Here is a 20,894-nt window from a genome sequence, read left to right as displayed (position 1 = left end):
CAACTCATTTCTGCTCTTTATTATTTCCTTCCTTCTACTTGCTTTGGATTTATTTTGCTCTTCTTTTATGTTCTTGATGTAGGAGTTTAGATTATTGATTTGAGACTTTTCTTCCTTTCTAGTATATGCATTTAGTGCTATAAATTTCCCTCTCAGCAGTGTGTTAGCACAAATTTTAACATGTTATACTTTTATTTTCATTCAGTTCTATTTTTACTTGTTTTTTAATTTACCTTGAGACTTCCTCTTTGACATAAGGACTATTTACAAGCCTGTTATTTAATTTCTAAATGTTTGGCTACCTTCCTATTATCTTTCTGTTATTGATTTCTAAGTTTGATTGCATCGTGATCAGAACACATTCTATAGGATTTCAGTTATTTTAAATTTGTTAAGATTTGTTTTATGACTGAGAATGTAGTCAATCATGGTATGTGTTCTTTGGGCACTGGAAATGAATGTGTGTTCTACTGTTAGGTGCAGTATTCTATAGGCGTCAAGTAGATATTGTGGTTGGTGATGCTGCTGAGGTCTTCTGTGTCCTTGCTGATTTTCTGTCTACTTGTTCCTTCAATTGTTAAGAGGTATATTAAAATCTCCCAATTGCTGCGCCTGGGTGGCTCAGTTGGTTAACCATCCAACTTTAGCTCAGGTCGTGGTCTTGCAGTTCACAAGTTCAAGCCCTGCATCCGGCTCTGTGATGACAGCTCAGAGCCGGGAGCCTGCTTCAGATTCTGTGTCTCCCTCTCTCTGCCCATCCCCTGCTCAAGTTCTGTCTCTCTGTCTCTCTCTCAAAAATAAACATTAAAAAAAATTTTTAAATAATAAAATAACATAAAATAAAATCTCCCAACTGTAATTATGGATTTGTTTATTTCTCCTTTCAGTTCTGTCAGTTTCATTTTGCATATCTTGCAGCTCTATTGTTTTGTGCGTTTGGATTCAGGACTGCTTTGTCATCTTGATGGACTGACCCCCTCATCATTATATAGTTGGGGAAAAATATTTTTAAAAATCAGGGGGGGGTGATTCCTTATTAGTGCCACCTGGAGGTGGAAACTAGGTTTCCCATATGGTTTATGAGGGGAGGGTGTGATCAATTTTCTTTTTACATTTACTATCAGAATGACAAGCATTAAAAAGTGTGTTAACTGTTGGTTATCTTTTGGTGAGGTTATGGGGAAGCAGGCCCCTCATACGTTGCTTTCACTGTGATACATTGGCCCAACTTTCATGGGCAACAAGATTATAAACACACTTGCCTTTGGACCAAACATTTCCACTTCTTAGAAATTTATCCCAAAGATGTAAGCACACGGTAAGAGCAAAAGATTAGAAACAGTCTAAATGACCTTTAGCAGACTTGTTAAATAAATAATGGACAGTCCAAATGGTGGATTACTGAGATGCCGCTGCTTTTTCAAAGGGAGGTATGGGGGCATCTGGGTGGCTCGGTTAAGTGCCAGACCCTTGATCTCAGCTCGGGTCTTGATCTCAGGGTCTTGAGTTCAAGCCCCACACTGTGTTGTGAAGCATACTTAAAAAAACGGCGAGGGAGGTGTTTATCTATTGATACAGAATGGTCAATCTTCAGGATAACACGTTAAGTGAAGAAAAAAGAAAGCAACATGCAGAACAGTGTGTCCAGTATGTCATTATTTGTTTAAATGAGAAAAAAAAAAAAAAACCCACAAGTATTTGCCTACATATGTTAAAAAAAAAAAAATCAGGCTGAATATACAAACAACTAGCAGCACTGCCCGGAGGGTCCCCCATAGATGCCCATTACACTCAAGGCCACAGTGGGCAAATAATTGCCAGACAGGCCTTCTCTCAGCCCAGGCGCCAGCCTAGGGCTCTGGGGAGGCTGCAGGGCACCCTAAATAATAGGCAGAGACAGGCCAGGCCCTGTGGCCAGCCACATTGCCTGCCCTTTGAACCTGCCCTTTGAGTGTTTGCTTTTGTAGACACTTAGATCTCCAGCTTGGAGGGCGGAGAGTGGTGGAGAGGGAAGGAGAGGGCCCATTGGTTGAGGGGCCCTCTCAATTGCCCTCATTCCAGAGTCCAGCACTTAGACTCTGAATTAATTTGGAGGCTGTGGGGCGGGGGTGGGGGGGGGGTGGGGGGGGGTAGGATTGGGGTCCAGATCCTGAAGATGCCCATTGGTGGGGACAGGAAGAGACAGAATAATGCAGTTCTGGGAAGACCCCTCCCACTGCCCCACCCTATCCGGGTATCTCCCCACCTCCCTAACTCCTTTTAGACCCTCTCAGATTTGTAAATGTCCCTTGGGTCTGCGTTGACGTCGCTGCTTGGCGTTGAGTACAGAGCTGGGGTATTTCTTGAAGAGCTGGGAATACGGCTCCCCCAGCACCCCCCACCTCAATCATTCTCATGCTACAATGCTGTGTCAGGGGTGGTGAGGTGGCCTATGAGAGTCCCAGGAGCTGGCTGCACCCACCCATAAACAGGCTTCTCCCCTTGGAGGAGCCCTCAGACTCAAATTAAGGGTGTGTGCAACTATATATCATTATGTTGAAATCCTCTGGTTATGTGTCTGACTGTCCCACTATTTCCAGGAGGGTCAGGAATATATTTGTTTTTGCCCAGTGCTGTATTCCCAATGTCTAGCTCAGTGCCTGGCACACAGAAGGCACTCAATATTTATGGAATGAATTAATGCTCTCAGATGTGGTGTCTCTTGGCTTCAGCCCACAGACCTGGCTATCCTTGGGGTGGGGATCAGAAGCTCTGCAAATCCCAGTCTCTAATGTCCCTAGCTGAAGCTGGAGCCTTCCCCCTTGATGTTTTCTTGCATCAAAAAATGTTTTCTTGACTCTCCTGCACTAGAGTCTGGGCTTCCATGATGCTTTCATTCCAGCGTTTACTGAGAGCCTCATCCAGGGGTCCTAGTAATCCAGTGGTCTGGGATGCTGCCACTCCCTTTCATTTCTGAGTCTTTCATTCCTAGAGAGGGAGTCTTTCTGAGTCAAGCTGAGTCTTTCCCTCCTAGAGAGATAGACATTGTCTAAATAATTGCACAGAGGAATGCAAAATGGACACAGTTTGCTCTGAGAACTTGTAATAGGGGTGCCTGGCCCAGTCTGGCCAAGGGTCAGGAAAGCTGTCCTAAAGTGAGATCTAAGGGAGGAGGAGTTCAGACAAAGTGGGGGCTGGGGGTGAGAAGGGGAAGGCAGCTCCTGCTAGCCAGCTGCAAAATCCCCTCCCGACCTGGCTGCCCCTCTGCTGGCTCTGCTAGCTGGCATTCCTGACAGCATCTGCCTGAGGTCAGCCTCTATCTGGAGTAGCCAACCTTTACTCCATACTTCCAGGAGAGGGCACCCCGCTCCTAGGTTTGGCTTCTGCCTACTGCAGTGCTGCTATCTTCTATACGGTTTATTGCTCCCTCTTGTAGAAGAAACTAAGGCTCAGAATTGTGATGGGTATGGTTCATTGCCTGTTGACTTGTTTTGAGGGCTTTTAGTCCATGGAAGCATCCACTCTGTTGATAGTGACATTCACCATAATGATACTTGTTGACATTTTTTAAGTGCTTCCTATGCTCCACTCTATGTTAGATGCTGCAATGATACCTATTTTACAGATGAAAACCACTGAGGCTTATAGTGGTCAATTGGCCCAAAGTTAGGAAGCACTGATGACATCTGACTCTTGGGCCCCTGCTAGTAAACGCTGTGCTCTTCTGTTTTCCCATCTTGTTCTTCCTTCTACCCAGCCACACACTGGAGAGTGCCAGATGCTGGATGCTAGGAAGACACAAAGAGGAACAGTTCAAAGACCCTTTCCCCTGGGGCTCCAACTTAGTGAACATGTGAGTATCTACACATGAATGCAGTCATATAAACCCTCACACACATACTCATTCACACACATAACGCTTTCCCCACCATCACACACAGACACACACATTTTCACACAATGTCACATGCTCACATATATTCAGATACACATGCAATTAGATGTTAGATAAGGATTGATCTGTGCTTTAACTGCCAGAGCCCTGGGACCCAAGGTTTAGCCAGTGATTGTCAGCTGCTTGTAACATCCTGTCCTTCCTCTTCCCTTTTCTTCATTCGGGAAACATTGCTGGCTACCCACTTCAGGGCAGGCGACTGGAGAACACAGATGACTCAGACCTGGCTCCTGCCCTCAAGGAACTTCCTAGCCCTGGGGGAGAAAGACTCACCAAGAACTGCCGCATAGACCATCAATGCCAGGGCACATCTGAGCAGAGTGGAGGGAAGGGATGATGCACAGCCTGGAGTCTGTGGAGGTTTCTCAGAGGAAGAGGCACCCACCTGGGTCTAGAAATAGCCAGGCAGGGAAAGCGGAGAGACCTGCCCTGATGTGGGGACATTTGCAAAGTCATGGCAGAGTAAAAGAGTGGGGGGCAGATAGCAGCTAATATCATGACCTCTTTCAAACCCTCTATGTAGATTATCCTGTTTAACCCCCTCAATGATCCTATGGGATAAAAATCATTATTAACTGCATTCTATAGATAAAAATCATTGTTAACTGCATTCTATAGATAAGGAAACTGAGGGTCAGGAAAACCCAACTTACAAGCTGCAGAATCAGGATCTGAACCCAGCTACACCTCGTTCTGAGGTGGAGGCTCATGGTCCCATGGCTCTACTGCTTTGGCTGCAGTCATTTCTGCTTCTTACACATATACACCTTTCCTCTCTCTCCTTCTGGCACTAAGGGGGATGATGACAGGTTCAACAACATAGTGTCACCCTCCCAACTCATCTAAGGACACTGGTGCCTCCTTTACCTACTGTGCCATTCTGCCCAAGAACCTCCCAGTAGTGTGCCCTTAGAGACCATGCTCTTTCGTTTTGTTTTTGGCAGACAGCTTTGTAAAGTGTGTTGTATTGCCCCTAAATTCTTCACAGAGGACTGAACGTTCGGAAGGCCTTGACTCCTCCAGGGAAGCCACCAAATTTTGGGTTTCTCCACATCCCAGCCTCCAGCTTCAAGCCTGGTCCAGCTACCTGGTTAAGGTTTTTGCACTGGAATGGTAGTCCTTGGGGTATTTGCCTAGTAGATGATGTTTCTGATATTTTGAATTAGTTGCCCCAAAAAGAGTATTAAGTATGAATTAGTTGCCAATTAAAAAATTTTTTTTATTTTTATTTTTGAGAGGGGGTAGGTAGGGGCAGAGAGAGAGGGAGACGATTTGGGCCTTGAACCCACAAACTGCGAGATCATGACCTGAGCCTAAGGCAGACGCTCAACCGACTGAGACACCCAGGCACCCCAGTTGCCAATATTTTTTTAATTGGAGGAGTTGAAATGAATATCCACATTTCTAGGTTCTCTTGAAAAAATGATCAGATCTGGCAACTGAGTGTATGTTGTTGTACAGCAATGGGTGGGCAAGCCAGATGTTAACTGCCCTCTTTAGATGGGGTATAAGTTCTCCAGGCCAACATACATTCCCGTTCCTGCCCTCTTCAGTTGTTCTCCTAATCTGATCTCTGACTTACTTTTCTCAATGGTCCAGAATCATCCCAATGAGCATTGGTTGACATTCTTATTTGCATAGTAACCACTGACTTGTTTGCCACTATGCTAGATGTCCCCACATTTCAGGACTTCCTGAATTCTTGTCTTGGTTATGATTTACCTATCTTCTAGTTGCCAACCAGGATCCTAAAATGTAAGCATTAATAATAACTCCTTAGGAGCACCTGGCTGGCTTAGTCTGTAGAGCACACAGCCCTCTCTCTTTTTTTAATGTTTATTTATTTATTTTTGAGAGAGACAGAGCATGCACAAGCAGGGGAGGGAGAGAGAGGGAAAGAGAATACCAAGCTCAAATACCTACACAGGGCTCCAACTCACAACCATGAGATCATGACCTGAGCCAAAATCAAGAGTCAGATGCTCAACCAATTGAGCCACCCAGGTGGCCCTAGAGCATGCAACTCTTGATCTCAAGGTTGTGAGTTTGACTCCCACATTGGATATAGAGATTACTTAATAAAATATTTATTTAAAAAATTTATAACCCCTGGGACACCTGGATAGCTCAGTTGGTTGGGCATCTGATTCTTGGTTTCAGCTCAGGTCATGATCTTGTGGTTTGTGGGTGTGAGCCCTGTGTTAGGCTCTGTGCTGTGTGGAGCCTACTTGGGATTCTCTCCCTCCCTCTCCCTCTGCTCCTCCCCTGCTCACATGCACACGTGTGTGCTCTCTCTCTCTCAAAATAAATAAATAAACTTTCAATATATATATAAACTCAAGCTTACAGGATGGATCCTTATAGTTTTTTTTTCTTTTTTTTTTTCCTTTTTTATGTTTTATTTATTTCTGAGAGAGTACAAGAAGGGGAGGGGCAGAGAGAGAGGGACAGTGATCTGAAGCAGGCTCTGCACTAACAGCAGTGGAACCTGATGTGGGGGGCTTGAACTCACAAACTGTGAGATAATGACCTGAGCTGAAGTCAGACGCTCAACTGACTGAGCCACCCAGTTGCCCCCTTGTAGCTTCCTTTTGAGGTGGGCAGGCCTGGAATTGTTACACATTTGACAGAAAAGGAAACGGTAGCTTCCTTTTGAGGTGGGCAGACCTGGAATTGTTACGCATTTGACAGAAAAGGAAACGGGGATGAGCGCTTACCTGAAGCATCACAGAGTCAGCCGTGAACAAGTGCCTGGGGCTTGAATAGTTCACACAGACAGGGAGTTTGATGTGCTAGTGGTCATGTGGTATGAGGATCAGATGATGAGGATTGTGCTCTGAGATCCTGGATCTTGGGGGTAGAAGAGGAGGATCCAGGGGGAGGACAAAGAGCTTGGCATCCCTTCCCTATGGTGGTGTGAGGCTAAATGTGGATAATTCTCTGCCCTGGCATCCCGTTATCTATCGCTGTGTAACCAATCACCCTGCTTAGTAGCATAAAACAACGATCATTTACTATTATCTTTTGGTTTCAGGGGTTGCTTGAACTAAGCTGGGCAGTTCTTGCTCTTGATCTCTTGTGTAGTTGCAGTTAGACAGTGGCTGGATTGGTGCCATTTTGAAGGCTTCCTCACACACATGGCTGTCAGTTGATGCTGGTTGTCAGGATGAAACCTGCACATGACCTCTCCATGTGTCCTGGGCTTCCTCCTAGCATGGTAGCTGGATTCCAAGGGCAAATGTCCCCAGAGAGAGACAGGTGAAAGTTGTGTCACCTTTTATTTTTTTAACTATTCTTTTTTTTTTTTTAAGTTTATTTTGAGAGAAGAGAGCATGTGAGCGAGCAGAGGAGGGACAGAGAGAGAGGGTGAGAGAGAATCCAAAGCAGGCTCTATGCTTCCCGTGTGGAGTCCAACACAGGGCTCAGTCTCAGGAACCGCGAGACCATGACCTGAGCTGAAATCAAGACTTGGATGCTTAACCGATTGAGCCACCCAGGTGCCCCAACTATTCTTTAGAAACATTTTTTTTCTAGATTTATGTAGATAAAATTGACATAGAACATTGTTTAAGTTTAAAGTATAATGTGGGGGTGCCTGGCTGGCTCATTTGGAGGAGCATGTGACTCTAGATCTTAGAGTTGTGAGTTTGAGCCCTATGTTGGGTGTAGAGATTACTTACTAAAATTAAATAATAAATAAACTTTAAAAATATGCAAAGTATACAATGTGATGATTTGATATACATATATATTCTGAAATGACGACCACAATAATAAGGTTAGTTAACTAACTATATGGTTACTGTTCACCTCATGTAATTATCAGTTTTTTTGCTATAGTGGTAATGGTGGTAATGAGAACCTTTAAGACCTACTCTCTTAAGAGCTTTCAAGTATACAATACAGTATTGATAACTATAGTCACCATCTTGTACATTAGATCCCAGAACTTAGTTCATCTTCTAACTGGAAGTTTGTACCCTTTGACCAACATTTCCCCATTTCCTCAACCCCAGCCCCTGGCAACCACCATTCTACTCATTTTCTATGAGTTTGGCTTTTTGAGATTCCACATACAAGTAAGACATGCAGTATTTGCCTTTCTCTATCTGACCTATTTCACTTATAATGCCCTCAAGTCTATCCATGTTGTCCCAAGTGGCAGGATTTCCTTCTTTTTATGGCTGAATAATATTCCACTATGTGGGGGAAAGTGGCATATTGTTTCTTTATCCATTCATCCATCTATGGACACTCAGGTGTTTCCATGTCTTGTTTGTATCCTTTTATGATCTAGCCTTGGAATTTATATTGGCATCACTTCCACCATACTGTTATTTGAAGCAATCACAAAGATCCACCCAAGTTCTAGAGAAAGGGCCATAGACTCTACCATTTGATTGGAGAGTGGCAAGGTTCTTTTTTTTTTTTTTTAATGTTTATTTTATTTTTGAGAGAAAGAGAGAGACAGCTTGAGTGGGGAAGGGGCAGGGAGAGAGGGAGACAGAGAATCTGAAGCAGGCTACGGGCTCTGAGCTGTCAGCACAGGGCCCGACGTGGGGCTCAAACTCACAAACCGTGAGATCATGACCTGAGCTGAAGTTGGATGCTCAACCGACTGAGGAGAGCGGCAAAGCTCTAGAAGAGCAGGAGGGATAGGAGATATTGATGTGATCATTTTTGAAAAATATACTCCTCCACACCAAATAGCTTTGGAGTCAGATGCCTGTGTTAGAATCCCAGTACACTTATGGCTCTAAGTCTCAGTTTCCTCATCTGTCAAATGGGACTAATAGTAGCACCTATTTCATGTGATTGCTATGAGGATTGAATGAGACAAGATCCCAAAGTGCAGAGTAACTGGCACATGGCCAGTGCTCAGTAGCTCTCGCTATTGTTGGGACAGAGCATCATGCTAAGCTCTGATGAGTGTGAGTCACCCTTCCAGGCCACCGCCTGTTTGTGTGTGTGAGGAAGCCTGGAAGTATGTTCAAAGATGTGTGCACAAGTGGGTTTATGTGCACATGCCCAGAGGAGCTGAGTGTGTGTGTGTGTGTGTGTGTGTGTGTGTGTGTGTGTGTCAGTGTGAGTACTTATTGAGATGGGAACTTGGGCGGAGTCCTGTCTGTGCACCTGAGGACACATGTAGGGCTGTGGCTGTGTGTGTGAGTATGGGGGACAGGGGAGAGAGAATGACTGGGGCTGAGTGTGTGTCCAAGCTGTGCACAACTAGTATCGGATGTGTTAGATGGAACCATGAAAGTCCACAAGAATGTGGGATTTGGCCAAGCCTATGTGTTAGATTGTGTGTATACATGTGCATGAGTGTGTGTGTTTGCTGAAAGGTGTCTGTCCATGCGTGATGCTTGGAAAAAATGAGAAAATGTAGAAACAAAGAACGCTTTCAGACCTTCCCAGGAATGTTTGAATCAAATGAACCCTTGGGGACTGTGACCAGCTGGAAAGACAACGCACACCAGGTGGAGAGGCGTAGAGAAAGGCTTTTCTGAGGTTCATAATCACACTTGGCTGAGAGCCAGGGGCCCTATTAGGGCCAACAGCTTCCCACACACAGTTGCCTCCTCAGCTTGGAGGACAGCTCCACATCTGGGCCCTCCTCCTCATCATCCCTATTGCTATTAATAGATAATTTGTTAATTCATTCAAAAAATTTGTTTTAGTCAACTAGTTTATTCTTTGTTAAGTTTTTGTTTTATTTTATTTTATTTTTGAGGGGGGAGGGGCGGGGGGAGAGAGAGAGAGAGAGAGAGAGAGAGAGAGAGAGAATGAATCTTAAGCAGGCTCCACACTTAGTGTAGAACCTGATCTCACAACCGTGAGATCATGACCTGAGCTGAAATCAAGAGTCGATACTTAACTGACTGAGCCATCCAGGCGCCCCTTAAGTTTTTATTTTAATTCCAGTTAGTTAACACACAAAATATGAAACACTTCACAGGGCACCTGGGTGGCTTGGTCCGTTAAGTGTCTGACTTGGGCTCAGGTCATGATCTTGTGGTCCGTGAGCCCGATCCCCGGGTCAGGCTCTGTGCTTACAGCTTAGAGCCTGGAGGCTGCTTCAGATTATGTGTCTCCCTCTCTCTCTCTCTCTGCCCCTCCTCGCTCACACTCTGTCTCTCTCAAAAATAAGTAAACATTAATTTTTTTTTCAGAATATGGAACATTTTACAAATTTGTGTGTCATCCTTGTGCAGGGGCCATGCTAGTCCTCTGCGCATCGTTACAACTTTAATATAAGTGCTGCAGGTGCGAGTCATTCATTCAAATATTTATTGAACACCTACTATGGGCCAGGAACTATGCTAGAGGCTGGGGATCAACCCATGAACAAAGCCCTGTCCTAGAGGAGCTCATGTCCTAGTTGGAGGGGGTATTATATCCATAAGCACATATTTCATGGACAAATGTCACATCAAGTGGTGGTAAGTGTCATGAAGAAAAATCAGAGGGATGGGGTGACTTGGGAGGTGGGAGATACTCTAGAAAGGAGGTCAGGGAGGCCTCTCGAGCAGAAAACTCAGTGTCTAGGGGACATTTTATTTATTTATTTATTTATTTATCCCTAGATTTTTAAAAATGTTTATTTATTTATTTTCAATTTTATTTTTAATTTTTTTAGAATTGCTAGAAGATAGTAAATATATTTTTTAAGTTTTTATTTTAATTACCCATTGTTCATCACAAGTGCACTCCTTTATCCTTATTACCTATTTAACCCTTTCCCCACCCATTTCCCCTCTATCAGAGTTACCTATATAAAAAGTTCTCTTAGTTAAGAATCTGTTTCTTGGTTTGTCTCTTTTTTTTCCCTTTGCTTGTTTTTTTTTTTTTTTTATTTCACATATGAGTTAAATCATATGGTATTTGTCTTTCTCTTATTTTGCTTAGCCTTATACCCTCTGGATCCATCCATGTTGTTGCGAATGACAAGATTTCATTCTTTTTATGACTGAGTAATATTCCATTGTTCCATTTTAAAATTTACATCCAAATTAGTTAGTATATAGTGCAACAATGATTTCACGAGTAGATTCCCCAGTGCCCCTTACCCATTTAGCCCATCCCCCCTCCCACACCCTCTCCAGCAACCCTCAGTTTGTTCTCCATATTTATGAGTCTCTTCTGTTTTGCCCCCCTCCCTGTTTTTATATTATTTTTGTTTCCCTTCCCTTACGTTCATCTGTTTTTTCTCTTAAAGTCCTCATATGAGTGAAGTCATCTGATTTTTGTCTTTCTCTGACTGACTAATTTCACTTAGCATAATACCCTCCAACTCCATCCACGTAGTTGCAAATGGCAAGATTTCATTCTTTTTTATTGCCAGTAATACTCCATTGTATAGATATACCACATCTTCTTTATCCATTCATCTATCGATGGACATTTGGGCTCTTTCGATACTTTGGCTATTGTTGATAGTGCTGCTATAAACACGGGGGTGCCTGTGTCCCTTCAAAGCAGCACATCTGTATCCCGTGGATAAATGCCTAGTAGTGCAATTGCTGGGTCGTAGGGTAGTTCTATTTTTAGTTTTTTGAGGAAACTCCATACTGTTTTCCAGAGTGGCTGTACCAGTTTGCATTCCCAATGTTTATTTATTTTTGAGAGAGAGGGAGACAGAGAGAGACAGAGCATGATTGTGGGAGGAGCAGAGAAAGAGGGAGACATAGAATCCAAAACAGGCTCCAGGCTCAGAGCTGTCAACACAGAGCCCGACACGGGGCCTGAACTCATGAACCACGAGATCATGACCTAAGCTGAAGTTGGACGCTTAACCGACTGAGCCTCCCAGGCACCCCTAGGGGAAGACATTTTAGGCAGAGGCAACAGCAAGCACCAGGACCTTGGGTGAAACTGTGCCTGGCATATCCCAGGATCAATGAGGAGAACATTGAGGCTGCAGTGAAATGAACTGGGGGCAGAGGGGAGGAAACTGGGTCATAAAGCAGCCAGGAGACTGGGAACCATGAGCTTCAGCAGGGGTGGCTGACTCTCCTTCCTCTCCTTTGCCTTCCCCACCACCCTCATGTGTTCCTTTCCTGCCACTGCTCTGCCAATTTACCATGGACTGGTGGCCTAAAACAACTGAAATTTATTCTCTCAGAATTATGGAGACCAGAGTCCCAAATCAAAGTGTCAGCAGGGCCACATTTCCCCCAAAGGCTCTAGTGGAGAATCCTTTCTTGCCTCTTCCAGCTTCTGCTGGCTCTGGGAGTTCACTGGTTTATGGCCACATCCCTCCAATCTCTGTCTCCATCTTTGTGTGGCCTCCTCTTCTCCTCTGTCTCTTCCCTCTTCTCTTCTCTTCTCTTCTCTTCTCTTCTCTTCTCTTCTCTTCTCTCCTCTTCTCAGAGAGCTTGTCATTGGATTTAGGATTTAAGCTCACCTTGAGATCCTTAACTGAATTGCACCTGCAAAGGCCCTTTTCCCAAATAAGGTCACAATCACAGGTTCTGGGGTTAGGATGTGAGTATATCTTTTGAGGGGCCACTGCCCAACCCACTGTACTTCATTTGTCCAGGATCTAAGGCAGAGCCAAGTAGGGCCTCTGTGGGTCTCAGCTTCTACCTTTGTAAAAGTGGACAATAGCATAGTCCTAACAGAGTTCAAGAGGGAAAGATGATGTCATGGATAAAAAAGTGTTCTATAGTGCCCCACATATGTAGGTGCTCAATTTTGAATTATTATTTGGGGGGTGTCCCCCATGAAATTAGTCACTTTATCAAGTTTCTTGAGCTTCTATTGAGTGCAGAGCCTCTACTAGGCGCCATAGGAGTCAGAAAGGAGGGGGCAGACCCACCATCAGATCCCCCTCCTGAGGCTGCTCTGGTTGACAAAGAATACCTGCCACCCTCACCCTTTGTGATAGTTAATTTTATATGTCAACTTGATTGAGCCACAGGGTGTCCAAATTAAACATTATTTCTGGGTGCCTCTGTGTTTTTCTGGATGAGATTAGGATTTGAATCAGCAGACTCAATAAGGTAGATGGTCCTCCCCAATGTGGGTGGGCACCATCTAATCCATTGAGGGCCTAAATAGAACAAAAGGCAGAGGAAAGGAGGATTTGTTCCCTTCCTGACTTCTTGTTGAGCTGGGACATTGATCTTCTGCCCTTGAACTGAATTACACCTTCAGCTTTCCTGGGTCTCCAGGTTGAAGATCATGAGATCTTCTTAGTCTCCATAATCATGTGAGCCAATTCCTCAAAATAAATTTCTCTCTCTTTTTTAACATGTATGAATCTCAGATACTAAGTTTAATGAAAGAAGCCAAGTAAAAAAGAGCATGTGCTGTATAAGTCCACTTGTATGAAGTTCAAGAACAGGCAAAACTAATTTATGTTTATAGAAATTAGAATAGTTGTTACTTGGGGCACCTGGGTGGCTCTGTTGGTTAAGCGTCTGACTCTGGATTTCAGCTCAGGTCATGATCTCATGGTTCGTGAGTTCGGGCCCTGCATCAGGTTCCACACTGGCAGTGTGGAGACTGCTTAGGATTCTCTCTCTCTCTCTCTCTCTCCCTCTCTTGGCCCCTCCCCAGCACACTCTTTCTCTCTCTCTCTCAAAGTAAATAAATAAACTTAAAAATTAAAAAAAAAAAAAAAAAGAATAGTTGTTAGTTTGGCAGAGGGATTGAGGACTCTCAACTGGGAAGGGACATGAAGGAGCCATTTAGTGGTCTGGAAATAGTCTGGGTAGAGGTTACATGGGTTGAACAAAAGTAAAAATGCAAGAAGCTGGCCACTTAGGTGTGTTTCATTTACTTAACTGTATATCACAATCGCAACTTAACAAGACTGCCAGTACCAGATGTTGACAAGGATGAGGAGTACCAGGACTTCTCATGCTTTGCTAGTAGGGGAGGAGTAAATAGCTATAACCTCTCTGGGGAGCTGTTTGGCAATAATTTGCAAAGTTGAAGTTGTGTGTGCCCTTTGACCCACCAATTCTATTCCCAAGTCTATACCTGAGAAAATATCACATGTGCACAAGAAGACATGTACAATACTGTTTATAGCATCCTTGTTTGTGAATGTGAAACATTAGAGGCAGCCTGAAGTGGGATGCCTGGGTGGTCAGTTGGTTAAGCATCTGACTCTTGGTTTCGGCTCAGGTCATATCTCATGGTTCCTGAGATAGACCCCCGTGTTGGGCTCGGCACTGATAGCACAGAGCCTGCTTGGGATTCCCTCTCTTCACTCTCTCTGCTCCTTCCCTGATTTCTTTCTCTCTCTCTCTCAAAATAAATAAATAAACATTTAAAAAACAAAAAAAGAAGCAGCCTGAAGGTTCGTCAACAGAATAATAACATGTGGTGCACTCATGTAATGTAATTATGCATACCAGGTGGGTTAGAGAGAAGACGAGGCAGCAAATCATAGGTAGTAGATTTATAAGGGCCTCAAAGATCAAGTCCAGGGGTGCCTGGGTGACTCAGCTGGTTAAGTGTCCTACTCTTGATTTTGGCTTAGGTCCTGACCTCACAGTTGTGAAATTGAATCCTGTGTCAGGCTCTGTGTAGAGCCTACTTCGGATTCTCTCTCTCCCTCTTTCTCTGTCCCTCCCCTGTACTCACTTTCACTCTCGTTCTCTCTCTCTCTCTTTCAGAATAAATAAATTTTTTTGATAAAGAAATAAGTAAAATGATAGGACTAAAAAAATCAAGTACGTGCTCTATTTTAGACATAATGAGACTGATGCACAGAGAGGCTGACTGATTTGTCCAAGGTCACACAGCAAATTAATGAACAAGTCAGGTTAGGCCTAGGTTTTCTTATTCCCAATCCAGTACTCATCCCTAGAGGTAGAAAGGATATTAATTATAATCCCTGTTCAGGGAACTAACTTGGGGGACCGAAACAGCCCCAACATGGGGAGGTAAGCACAATCATGTTTTGGGTGTAGGGACACACTGCCCACAGAGATGGCCTATGACCAGCTAAGGTCCAGCTGCCCCATCACAAATCTTACGAAACCTTCACCACTTCTCTGAGATCATGCCAGGGTTTCTCAGGGGCCGTCAGCAAGTGCTATGACCAAAGGGAGTTGGGGTAGAGTGAAGATATTGGTGCCAGACTCTTCCATGAAAACTCTCATCCCATCAGGATCTACCTTTGATTCCCATCCTGGGCCCACCCCTGCCCTGCCTGTAGCCCTCCTGCACTCAGCCACCCCATCATTCCTTGCTGCTTCAGGCTTCCCCATCCTTGGTCCCTGCCACTAAGGTCCCATCTTAGATGTTTCCTCTGTGGCCTCTGAACCTCTTCTTCTATAGAAAGCGTACTTCTTGACCTTCCCAGAATGTTTCCTTTCAGGGCCTCTGTACAAGGGTAAATGAGGGGCCCTGATTTGAGGTTGACTTTACTTGATGGAATGATTCTTTGTAAAATTTGTCCAGAGAGATATCCTAATCTTCACAGAGGTCATTATGGTGGCCTTGTCTCCCCTCCTGAGCCTCCTGAGACTTCCCCTAGAGCCCACTCAAGCAGAGGCCTCTAATTTCCTATCAACTCCATGCATCTTAGAACCTTCTCCACTCCCTAGTGCTCCTTGAACACTGTTGCTTCAATTTAACTGTCTGAGCCTCTCTTTCCTCAGTCGCAGAGTGGAGATGGTGAAGTATTGCCAAAGAATGCTCTTGGTTGCAAGTAATAGAAAACCCAGCCAATAGTAGATTAGGGGACTTTGTCTCACAGGAAGTCTTGACACAGGGAACTGCTTGTGTTCTTTCACTGGCTTAATGATGTCATATCCAGTGTCTCTGTGAGTCTGTTGGCCTTTTCCTCATGTTGCGGCCTCATGGAATATGTTGTTCCATAGATGACATCATTCCATGTTCCAGGTAGAAGTAGAAAGAAAAGTAAAGGAAGAATGAGCAACCTGAGTCTCTTCTTGGAAAGTCAACGTATTCCCAGAAGTTTTATCCAGTGGTCTTTCTCTTCTGTCTCATTGGCCAGAACTATGTCACAGTGCCCCCCCCCCTTAGCTAGAAGCTAGCTAGAGAGGGGAATATCGATGAAGTCAGTCACTAACAAACAGTATTCACACACACATCAACCTCTCAAGGATTACATAAGCATAGTGCCACCAGAACAGCTAAAATGTAAAAGGCTGACAATATCAAGTGTTGATTAGAATGTGGAGCACCTAGAACTCTCATACATTGTTGGTAGGAGAATAAATCGGTACAACCCTTTGGAAAACTATTTGGCAATGCATACTAAAGCTAAATGTCCAAAGTCATGCTGCAAAGGCAGGCTTCAAGCCCAGGTATGGTGACTCCAAATCCTGTGCTTCTTAGAGGAAACAGGATCTCCACCCAATGGGAATATAAATTAGAAAAGCCTTCTTAGGGAGATTTGGCAGGATCATTATTAAAAATGTAATGGCCTTTGACTCAGCACATTCATCATCACAACCTACCCTAGGACACATATCCGTGTGGCTAGAAAGAGGCATGTGCAATTCACTTCAGCATTGTTTGTAACGGGAAAATAGGAAACAATCCAAATATTCCCCAATAGGGTACTGAGGTGAGCCATTGCATTTAGTAAGGCTCTTAGGAGTGCAGTGGGTAAATGTGTGGACTCTCAGTTCAAATGTGGGTTCATTTACTTTGATAATATACTTACCCTCTCTAGGCCTCACTTTCTTCTTATTTATTTATTTACTTATTTATTTATTTGTTTAATACTTAAAAAAAAATTTTTTTTAATGTTTATTTATTTTTGAGACAGAGAGAGACAGAGCATGAATGGGGGAGGGTCAGAGAGAGGGGGACACAGAATCTGAAACAGGCTCCAGGCTCCGAGTGGTCAGCACAGAGTCCGACGCGGGGCTCGAACTCACGGACCGCAAGATCGTGACCTGAGCCGAAGTCAGCCGCTTAACCGACTGAGCCACCCAGGCGCCCCACTTTTTTTTTTTTTAAGTAAGCTCTACACCCAATGTGAGGCTTGAACTCACAACCCTGAGATCAAGAGTTGCACGCTCTACCGACTGAGTCAGCCAGGTGCCCCACATTCTTTCCATTTTAAAGGTAAAGAAAGTGGGGTGCCTGGCTGACTCAGTAGAGCATGTGACTCTTGATCTCAGGGCTGTGAGTTTGAGCCCCACATTGGGTGTAGAGATTACTTAAGAAAGTGGAATCTTTGGAGCACCTGAGTGGCTCAGTCAGTTGAGTGTCTGACTCTTGATTTCAGCTCAGGTCACAATCCCACAGTCATGGGATTGAGCCCTGTTTCTGGCTCCACAAAGCCTGCCTGGATTCTCTCTTTCCCTCTCTCTCTGCCCCTCCCCTGCTTCTGTGCGCAAGCATGCACATGCATGTTCTCTGTCTCTCTGTCTCTCAAAATAAATAAAAACTTTAAAAATTTTTTAAATAAATAGATTAATTAATTAATTAATTTTAAAAATGGAAAGAATGCTAGTGACCAGAAGCTGTCAGGTTGAAATAAGATATGCACAGGAAGCACAGAGGGAGGATGGGGCCTGGTCCCTCGGAGACACTTGAGCGTATTTTCACAGCATACACACTGTGGAATACAGGGCAGTGGTTAAAGAGAACTAGGATATCTCTGTGTACTCGTATAGGAAAGAAATTTCTCCTTTTTTTTTTAACGTTTATTTATTTTTGAGAGAAAGACAGAGTGTGACTGGGAGAGGGGCAGAGAGAGAGAGAGAGAGAGAGAGAGAGGGAGACACAGGACTCGAAGCAGGCTCCAGGCTCTGAGCTGTCAGCACAGAGCTCAACATGGGGCTCGAATTCACAAACCATGAGATCATGACCCGAGCTGACGTCGGATGCTTAACTGACTGAACCACCCAGGTGCCCCAAGGAAAGAAATTTCTAAGTCCTAGGGTGAAGTAGGAAAAACTAGTTGCAGAACAACATGACCCCGTTGGACAGCAAAATTATTTTCTTAAGTTTATTTTTTTATTTTGAGAGAGAGAGAGAGAAAAAGCACTCTTGCAAGCTGGGAAGGGGCAGAGAGAGAGAGGGAAAGAGAGAATCTGAAGCAGGTTCCATGCTGTCAGTGCAGAGCCCAATACAGGGCTCCATCTCAGGAACCCGTGAGATCATGACCTGAGCCGAAATCAAGAGTCCATTGCTCAACCAACTGAGCCACCCAGGTGCCCCAAAATGATATTTTTCTATATGTTTATGCCACGAATCTATAGAAAACAAATTCTGGCAGTATATGTACCACATGTATGACTGTGTTACCTCTAGGGCAAAGGAAGAATTTTGCTGTTTTACCCCTGGGCTCTGCCACTTACTAGCTATGTGATCTTGGGCAAGTTATAGTGCCTCTCTGTGCGTCAGTTTCCCCATCTTTAAAATGGGGATACGCTAGTAGCTACCTGATAAATGGTTGTAAGGATTAAATGAGCAAATACACATGAATCACCTAGAATAGTGCCTGTAACACAGTGTAAGACAACTCTTAGTTTTTACTTATGAAATTAAATTTCTTTTCATTCTTCTGTGCCCTTTCACTGTGCTAAAACTTCTCTGTCTTGGTCAGAAGTGGGGGACAGCTAGCCCCTCACAATTCCTTCAGGGTCTTATGCAGAGGAAAAGCTTGAAAAAGTTTAAAGGGTTGTACTGAAGACACAGGGTTAAGACAAGGACAGCAGGGTAAGGACAGGCCTGTGGGTGGTGGGAAGGAGTGGGCCTGGAGGTGGGGGAGTGGAAGAGGGGACGCAGCAGGGCTCAGCCTCCAAGAACAGGGCCTGATGACCGTATTCGTCCAATTTAAGGTCCATCGTTGTAATATGCACCATTATTTTATGTCACACTACGTAATTTTTACATGCACCTCAACTATTACATGTATCCCAATTTCAAAGATATTAAAAGGCAAACAGATGTGCATCGTAGAATCATTAAAATATGGGTCCTTAAAGCGCTGAAAGATTATAATGCCCTCACCCCAAATTTTTAATATCCCACTAAACTAAGTATAACAGGATTTTCCCTGTGATGATTACTTTGAAGTTTTTAAGGGGGAAATAGTAAATGTCAAATTCTTTCCTTAAAACGTATCTCATATCTCATCTTTATTCCCCTGCATGGGCTGAGTCAGCCTGTTGGGTGACCCGGGCCTGCCCTGGGGGAGGGAGGGAAGCCACACAACTGAGTTCTTTGAGCCTCCCCCTGCCCCGAGGGTGGCAGCAGCAGCTGGAAAAGGGCCCAGCTTTATGGGGAACAATGGTGCCAGCCAGCTGCGGGTGAAGCAGGGCTGAGCAGCCTGGCCTAGCCTGGCCTGGGTCCAAAAAAGTGACCTTGCACCTAAGTGGTGCACTTCACTTGGGCAAAGGTCTGAGAGATACAGGGAAAACGGACAGGGGATCCCCTCAACATTCCTAGTGAACAACTATTGTTCCTTCTGACTCATTGAGTCCACTGTCAAGTGATGATTTGTATAATCTTTTATAAACATGCCCAGGTCATGTTGTTTTGACAGTATCTGTCTGACACATTAGATAAAGTGTCTGACCCACCTGATCATTGGAATGAGATCCACATGACTTGAAGTAAGAATATCTCCAGGACAGGGGAGATCTGTGGGCACCTGCCTGCCCCCACTCCTTCAAGCCAATCTTTACCGTGACATAGTAACTGCGTGGGTTCAAAGCCCACCTCTAACACTTCCCATGTGCATGATCTTGGGTGAATTACTTTGCCACTGTGGTAGCTAGCCTCCATGATGGCCCTCAGTTGTTTTCACCTCCTGATATCCAATGTGTAGTCAGTCCCCTCCTACAATGACTAGGGCTGACCTGTGTTACCACTAGGGTATTACAGAAATGACAGTGTGACTTCTGAGACTAAGTCAGAAAATACATTTCAGCTTCCACTTTCCTGGATGGGTTGCTCTAGGAGAAGTCAGCTCCATGTTGTCAGCACACTCAAGCCTCCCAATAGAGAGAGCCACAGGCAAATAACTGATATCCCATGGCAACTGCCAGCCGCTTTGCTAACCCTGTTCCTGAGCCACCTTGGAAATGGATCCTCCAGCCCTAGGCGAGCTTTTAGATGACTGCAGCCCTGGTTCATGGCTTGCCTAGAACCTCCTGGATTGCCCCAGGCTAGAATTAAGAATGCTCTTAAATTCCTGACCCACAGAAAATGTGCGAGATAATAAATGATTATTGTAGTTTTAAGCTGTTAAGCTTTAGAGTAATTTGTTATGCCACAAGTAGATAATGAGTACAGTCCTCCTTTACCTCCCTTTCCTCATTTTTGAAATGAAGATGACAATACTACCTACTTCAGGGATGCCTGGGTGGCTCAGTCAGTCAAGCGGCTCAGCATCCATCGGACTCTTGATTTCGGCTCAGGTCATGATCTCACCATTTGTGAAGAGCCCTGCACTGTTAGTGCAGAGCCTGCTTGAGATTTTCTCTCTCTTTCTCTCTCTGCCCCTCCCCTGATCTCTCTCTCTCTCTCTCTCTCTCTCTCTCTCAAAAATAAATAAAAAAGCATTAAAAAAAAATAGTACCTGCTTCAGAGAATCACAGTGAGGATTTAAAAGATTGCCAGGGAAGGGTCTGGCTCCTAGCAAACACTCATAGATAGGAGCCAATATTACTGTATTATTTTACAGCCTTTATTAATTGAGAGCAGAGATGAAGTACTGTGAGAGGAAGAGAGCCAGGAGGGAGGATGAAGTAGCAACACCCAGTATCTTCTTGATTTTCTGGGCAATTCAGTTCTACCTCTCCTCACATATCCTCTCTCGAGACAGAGACAGAAGTCCTGTGGGAACCTCAGTCTCCTCAGGAGGCAGAGTGAGGAGCCATTGCTCCTTGGAGCATCCCTCTTACAATCTCAGTCTCCACCTCTGGAGCTTATCAAGTAATTTCTTTCTCATCTGGTAGCAGGCCCTATCAACAGAATTTGCTTTATCTCACCGCTTTCGGGATGTTCC

The 20,894-nt window shown here is 44.4% G+C and overlaps 1 non-coding gene across 1 annotated transcript; it reads right to left on the bottom strand.

Moving 5' to 3' along the window:
• Positions 1-10,104: 10,104 nt before the first annotated feature.
• On the bottom strand, positions 10,105-10,207 carry LOC122237487. Its single transcript, XR_006216098.1, has one exon. It is a non-coding gene; the product is annotated as a U6 spliceosomal RNA (small nuclear RNA).
• Positions 10,208-20,894: the final 10,687 nt, after the last annotated feature.

Source organism: Panthera tigris, chromosome A3 (assembly GCF_018350195.1).
Source record: "Panthera tigris isolate Pti1 chromosome A3, P.tigris_Pti1_mat1.1, whole genome shotgun sequence".
Taxonomy (NCBI): domain Eukaryota; kingdom Metazoa; phylum Chordata; class Mammalia; order Carnivora; family Felidae; genus Panthera; species Panthera tigris.
The sequence above is the reverse complement of the archived record's forward strand: the minus strand, read 5'-3'. Positions and strand labels throughout refer to the sequence as shown.